Source organism: Eschrichtius robustus, chromosome 17, assembly GCF_028021215.1.
Source record: "Eschrichtius robustus isolate mEscRob2 chromosome 17, mEscRob2.pri, whole genome shotgun sequence".
Taxonomy (NCBI): domain Eukaryota; kingdom Metazoa; phylum Chordata; class Mammalia; order Artiodactyla; family Eschrichtiidae; genus Eschrichtius; species Eschrichtius robustus.
Genome location: NC_090840.1, coordinates 27355818 through 27363709, shown reverse-complemented (window position 1 = coordinate 27363709; position 7892 = coordinate 27355818).

Genomic DNA, 7892 nt, shown 5'->3' with positions numbered 1-7892 from the left:
TTCTTGGTAGAAGGCATGAGTGTATTAAAAAAAGAAAGTAATCAAGAGTGACTGTAGCTTTTATTTTGAACAACTGTATGCATGGTCTTGACATTATAGAATAAGACTGATATAGATTTAAATTGCAGAGCTTAAAATCAGTAAAAATAAATTTGATATGTACCTTATTATAAGTATTATACATTTCCTATAAATGTTAACATCTTGATAACTTTTATTTTGGGACCCAGGGGTAGATTCTAATGGACACTGGATATGTGTCTTTCTGAAGGAAATTTGGAAATATGTTGCAGCCCAAACTTTTATATCTTCTCTGTCATATATATACACATTGAATTTAGGTCTTGAGTAGCTGTTAAAAACATACCAAACCACTTATATTGAGAATTAATGATAAATGTAATTAAGTTGAAGGATTACAGCCTAAATAATGGGTGACAGTATTATAATTTATGTGACATTTTATTTTATAGTGACAAAAAGAAACTAACATACATGAGCGCTGAAAAAATCAGTAATGAGAATTAACTGAATAGATATGAGAAAAATAGGCTAAGTTAGGCTTTTTAAAGTTCTTTTATCAGAAGAGAAAAGGGGAGAATACTGTACTTTATCTTATGTAGTAAGTAGTAGTCTGTATGAAACATACCTAATAGGACTGATTCACCGATGGAAACACTTACCCCAAATGGTCTGGATCATTTGAAAAATGACTGAGTACATGTCACGTCCTAATAATTAATGTTTGCATTACACATTTCTTTGAATACACATTTCTTTGAAGGATCCGAGTGCCAGTATGTCTCCAGATATTCTTGAGATTCACGTGAGTAATTTTTATTATGCTTGTGCAACTGATGTTGCTTGATTTTAGTTTCCTTTGAATTGTGATCACAATAATTCACCTTCCTGGCATGAAGTAATACTTTATTTCCTCATTGGTGTTAATAAGAGCAAACCTTTGTAAGAAGCATATATTGATTAAAGATTCAGCACTTTGCAGCTCATCTTCATTTTAAAATTCAGCGTTGCTAACCTACGATTCTTCCCTGAGATATTTTTTATTACCACTACAAACAGGTATTTAAATCCCTTTTTCTTAAGCTATGAAGACATATGGTGGTTTTAATAAATGGATTTTTAAAAGTGTGCTAATCTTTGCAATGAACAATGAAATATTTTTCTATAACTATGTCATTCCTTTGTATATTATTTCATTCAAATAACGAGAGTCAGAACAAATACTTGTATAAATATTGTATATATCTTGTATAAATCTAGATTCATATAATTAGTTTATATGAAATATAAAATAATATATCTTCATGTTGATATGATGTCAATTGTATCAGAAATGAAAATAGACCATGAGGTAAAAGCTCAAAATCTCTAGAGTAAAACTAATTTGCCTTTGATATAAGAGCAAAATAGTATTTGTAGGCATTTCTTTTTAATAAAAATTCAGATGAAGCCAGATATCATTTTTCGTATGACTATGTCTTGCATCTAAAAGCTTACTCTTAAATCAGAGGAGCAGAAAAGACAACCCAACCAATCTGTGTAAGAGTTGGTTATAACTGTCCCATTTCTTAGAAATGCAATGAGAAGATCTAGAGGCAATTCATAATAATAATATAGCCAATGATTAGCTATAATAATTAACCTCAAACTAGAAAAATTCTACACACTCTTACTAGGTTTGATTAAACATAAGGCATGGAGATGTGTTCTCATTCAAGTAATTCCTGCAGAGGATTTTTGGATGAAAACTTTTATAAATAGTAGAGCAAATAAAAAAAATTATCTGAGCTTTTGTGAACTGTGTGTTAGAAGTAGGATCTACTCCAATGTAGCTTTCCATCAAACAATTATTATGCAAATATTGTGTGCTAAACACTATATTAGGTATTGGGAATGCAAAGGTGAGCTAGATGGGAATGTATCTAGCTTTCTGGATTGTACATTCTAGTGCACAAAGAAGAGAAAACATGCAAGCAGTTAAAAATACAAATTATAAAGTTTTCTAAACAGGAAAAACAGAGATTAATTTTGGCTAGAACTACTTTGGGTAAATAGTTAGAGAGGTATGCTTCAAGGAAACGATATTTAAGCTATAGCCCTCAGGAAAAAAAGAACCAGCCATAAATACATAAAATAAATTCAAGTAAAATATTTTGTAGGAAAATGAAAGAATTTGGGAAAATTAAAAAAAAAAAAAGAACAAGTTAAAAAAGTTACACTTGATCTTAATTATTGTGAGAACCATCTAAAATGATCATTTTAGAAGTTAGAATTCTGGGAATTTAATATTTTATAGTTTCTGCAAAAAACGTGTAGTCTAGTGAACTATTAACCTACGGGAAATTGTATGTTTACTGTTTTTAGTCAAAGTATACCTGGCTAAGGGAGTCAAATAAATCTTTGCCTTTTCAATAAGTGACTTTGCTCTAGAAGTTAAAGGTGTTTAGGTGAAACCGCAATCAGAAGTTACCACTTGTGGTCAATTTGACAAGGTGATATATTGTGTTTAAAAATAATCCCTAAACCATTAAACATTTCTGCTTGTTATAAATTGATATATTTTTCTTTGAAATATATTTCTTAATAATATTTTCTTAGAAATATATTTCTTAGAAATATTTCTGCTTAGAAAAAGAATATAAAGATTTCAAACAATTATAAAGAAGTGTAAAGGAGTACAAAATCTTTTAGAAATTCATCCAGAGTCATTACTTTTAATACTTTAATCTTATAGTTTTATTTTTAATAAAATATAAAATACTGGTTTATTTCATAACCTACTACTATTCTCCTAAAAATTTAAACAGTCCACACTTTTAAGTCAAACTGTATAACATTTCATATTATGTATGCACAATAGTTTATTATTATTTTCATTGAAGTATGGTTGACTTACAATATCATATTAGTTTCAGGTGTACAACATAGTGATTAGATATTTTAATAGATTTTACTCCATATGAAATTATTATATTATAAAATATTGGCTATGTTCCCTGTGCTATACATTGTCTTTGTATCTAATTTATTTTATACCTAGTAGTTTGTACCTCTTAATGTCTTTCACCTATCATGTCCTTCTCTGACCCTTCTCCTCACTGGTAACTACTTTGTTTTCTGTATCTCTAAGTTACTTTTTGTTTTATTTATTTGATTTATTTTTTAGATTTCATGTATATGTGAAAACATACAGTATTTATTTTTCTCTGTCCAATTTATTTAACTAAGCATAATACCCTCCAGGTCCATCATGGTCCTTTTGCAACAACATGGATGTGATTGTAAATGTAAACTCTTTCTGATAGTTTATTATCAGCAATTAGAAACATGAGAGATTCCAGTATATTAATCTTGTATCCTGAAATGTTACTGAATTAATTTATTGGTTCTAATATTGTTTTTTGGTGGAGTCTTTAGGGTTTTCTATATAGTATCAAGTCACTTGCAGATAGTGACAGTTTTATATCTTTCCTTCCAACTGGATGACTTTCATTTATTTTTTTTGACTGGTTGCTGTGGCTAGGACTTCCAATACTATTTAAGTAGAAATGACAAGAGTGGGCGTCAATATGTTGCTCCTGATCTTAGAGGAGAACCTTTTAGCTTTCCACCATGTTAGATGTAGTGTTGACATAAATGGCCTTTCTTATGTTGAGATATGTACCCACAATATACCAACTTTGTTGAGAGTTTTCATCATGAATGAATGTTGAATTTTGTCAAATGCTTCTTCTGCACCTATGATCATGTGATTTTTAGCCTTTGGTTAATGTGATATATCACATGGATTGATTTATGGATATTGAATGACCCTTGTATCCCTGGAATAAATCTCACTTGATCATGAAGTATAAACTCTTTATGTGTCGTTGAATTTGGTTTGCTAATATTTTGTTGAGGATTTTTGAATGTATGTTTATCAAGCATATTGGCCTGTAATTTTATTTTTCCATAGTGTCTTTATCTGGTTTGGTGTCAGAGTAATTGTTACTTTGTAGAATGCATTTGGGAGTATTTCCTCCTTTTCAATCTTTTGGAATAGCTTTAGAAAAACAGATATTAACTCTTTGAATGCTTGGTAAAATTCCCCTATGAAGCCATCTGGTCCAGGACTTTTGTCTGTTGGCAGTTTTTTAAATTATTCTTTCAATTTCAATATTAGTAATCAGACTATCCAGATTATCAATTTCTTCCTGATTCAGTCTTGGAAGATTGTATGTTTCCAGGAATTTATGCATTTCTCTGGTTGTCCAGTTTGTTGGCATATAACTGTAGTATTCTATAATGCTTGTTTATACTTCTGTGGCATCAACTGTGACTTCTCCCTTTCAATTCTAATTTTGTTTATTTGGGTCTTTGTTTTTTCTTAATGAGCCTGGCTAAAGGCTTGCCAATTTTGTTTATCTTTAAAAAAAACCAGCTCTTGGTTTCACTGATCTTTTCTATTACCTTTGTTTGGGTCTCTATTTTATTGATTTCTGGTCTGATCTTTATTATTTCCTTCCTTCTACTAACTTTGGGGTGTGTTTGTTCTTCTTTTTCTAATTCCTTTATACAGTAAGTTAGGCTGTGTTTTTGAGATTTTTTGCTTCTTGAGGTAGGCCTGTCTTGCTATAAACTTCCTCCTTGGAATTGCTTTTGCTGCATCCCATACATTTTGGAAAGTTGTGTTTCGTTTTTCTTTGATTCAAGTAATTTTTATATCCTCTTTGATTTATATGTTGACACATTGTTTTTTTAGTAGCATGTTGTTTAGTGAACACATTTTTTTTTTCAGTTTTTATCTTTCAGTTTTGTCTTTCAGTTTTATGATTTCTAGTTTCATACATTTGTGGTCTTAAAAGATACTTGATATAATTTCAATCTTCTTAAATTCACTGAAACTTTTTTTGTGGCCTGGCATGAAATGTATCCTGGAGAATTCCACGTGCACTTGAAAAGAATGTGTACTCTGTTGTTTCTGGAAGGAATGTCCTGCAGATATAATTAAATCTAACTGGTCTAATGTGCCAGTTAAGGCCACTGTTTCCTTTTTGATTATCTTCCTGGTTATCTATCCATTGATGTAAGTGGGGGGGGGGGAGGATTAAAGTCCCCTACTATTATTGTATTACTGTCAATTTCTCCTTTTATGTATAATAATAATCACTATATATATATAGGTGCTTCTACATTAGATGCATACATGTTTACATATCTTGTAAGTTCTCTTAGATTGACTCTTTTATCATTATATAATGCCTTCTTTGTCTTTTATTATAGACTTTGTTTTAAAGTCTGCTTTGAGAAGCAAGAAGAACTACAATCCTGCAGCCTGTGGAACAAAAACCACATGCACAGAAAGACAGACAAGATGAAAACACAGAGAGCTATGTACCAGATGAAGGAACAAGATAAAACCCCAGAAAAACAACTAAATGAAGTGGAGATAAGCAACCTTCCAGAAAAATAATTCAGGATAACGATAGTGAAGATGATCCAGGAACTCAGAAAAAGAATGGAGGCAAAGATCGAGAAGATGCAAGAAATATTTAACAAAGACCTAGAAGAATTAAAGAACAAAAAAAACAGAGATGAACAATACAATAACTGAAATGAAAACTACACTAGAAGGAATCAATAGCAGAATAACTGAGGCAAAAGAACGGATAAGTGACCTGGAAGACAGAATGGTGGAATTCACTGCTGCAGAACAGAATAAAGAAAAAAGACTGAAAAGAAATGAAGACAGCACAAGAGACCTCTGGGACAACATTAAAAACAACAACATTTGCATTATAGGGGTCCCAGAAGGAGAAGAGAGAGAGAAAGGACCAGAGAAAATATTTGAAGAGATTATAGTAGAAAATTTCCCTAACATGAGAAAGGAAATAGCCTCCCAAGCCCAGGAAGCACAGAGAGTCCCATACAGTATAAACCCAAGGAGAAACATGCCAAGATACATAGTAATCAAATTGGCAAAAATTAAAGACAAAGAAAAATTATTGAAAGCAACAAGGGAAAAACAACAAATAACATACAAGGGAACTCCCATAAGGTTAACAGCAGATTTCTCAGCAGAAACTCTACAAGCCAGAAGGGAGTGGCATGATATATTTAAAGTGATGAAAGGGAAGAACCTACAACCAAGATTACTCTAGCCGGCAAGGATCTCATTCAGATTTGATGGAGAAATCAAAAGCTTTACAGACAAGCAAAAGCTAAGAGAATTCAGCACCACCAAACCAGCTCTACAACAAATGCTAAAGGAACTTCACTAAATGTGAAACACAAGAGAAGAAAAGGACATGCAAAAACAAACCCAAAACAATTAAGGAAATGGTCATAGAAACATACATATCAATATTTACCTTAAATGTGAATGGAATAAATGCTCCAACCAAAAGACACAGGCTCACTGCATGGATGCAAAAACAAGACCCATATATATGTTGTCTGCAAGAGATCCACTTCAGACCTAGGGACACATACAGACTGAAAATGAGGGGATGGAAAAAGATATTCAATGCAAATAGAAATCAAAAGAAAGCTGGAGTAGCAATACTCATATCAGATAAAATAGACTTTAAAATAAAGAATATTACAAGAGACAAGGAAGGATACTACATAATGATCAAGAGATCAATCCAAGAATAATATATAACAATTATAAATATATATGCACCCAACATAGGAGCACCTCAATACATAAGGCAACTGCTAAAAGCTATAAAAGAGGAAATTGACAGTAACACAATAATAGTGGGGGGGCCTTAACACCTCACTTACACCAATGGACAAATCATACAAAATGAAAATAAGTAAGGAAACAGAAGCTTTAAATGACACAATAGACCAGATAGATTTAATTGATATTTATAGGAAATTCCATCCAAAAACAGCAGATTACACTTTCTTCTCAAGTGCACATGGAACATTCTCCAGGATAGATCACATCTTGGGTCACAAATCAAGCCTCAGTAAATTTAAGAAAATTGAAATCATATCAAGCATCTTTTCTGTCCACAGAGCTTTGAGATTAGGAATGAATTACAGGGAAAAAAACGTAAAAAACACAAACACATGGAGGCTAAACAATACGTTACTAAATAACCAAGAAATCACTGAAGAAATCAAAGAGGAAATCAAAAAATACCTAGAGACAAATGACAATGAAAACACGATGATCCAAAACCTATGGGATGCAGCAAAAGCCATTCTCAGAGGGGAGTTTATAGCTATACAAGCCTACTTCAAGAAACAAGAGAAATCTCAAATAAACAATCTAACCTTACACCTAAAAGAACTATAGAAAGAAGATCAAAGAAAACCCAAAGTTAGCAGAAGGAAAGAAATCATAAAGACCACAGCAGAAATAAATGAAATAGAAAAAAAGAAAACAATAGCAAAGATCAATAAAACTAAAAGCTGGTTCTTTGAGAAGGTAAACAAAATTGATAAACCATTAGCCAGACTCATCAAGAAAAAGAGGTAGAGAACTCAAATCAATAAAAGTAGAAATGAAAAAGGAGAAGTTACAACAGACACCACAGAAATACAAATCATCTTAAGAGACTACTAGAAGCAACTCTATGCCAATAAAATGGGCAACCTGGAAGAAATGGACAAATTCTTAGAAAGGTATAACCTTCCAAGACTGAACCAGGTAGAAATAGAAAAACTGAACAGACAAATCACAAGTAATGAAACTGAAACTGTGACTAAAAATCTTCCAACAAACAAAAGTCCAGGACCAGATGGCTTCACAGATGAATTCTATCAAACATTTACAGAAGAGCTGACATCCATCCTTCTCAAACTCTTCCAAAAAACTGCAGAGGAAGGAACACTCCTAAACTCATTCTCTGACGTCACCATCACCCTGATACCAA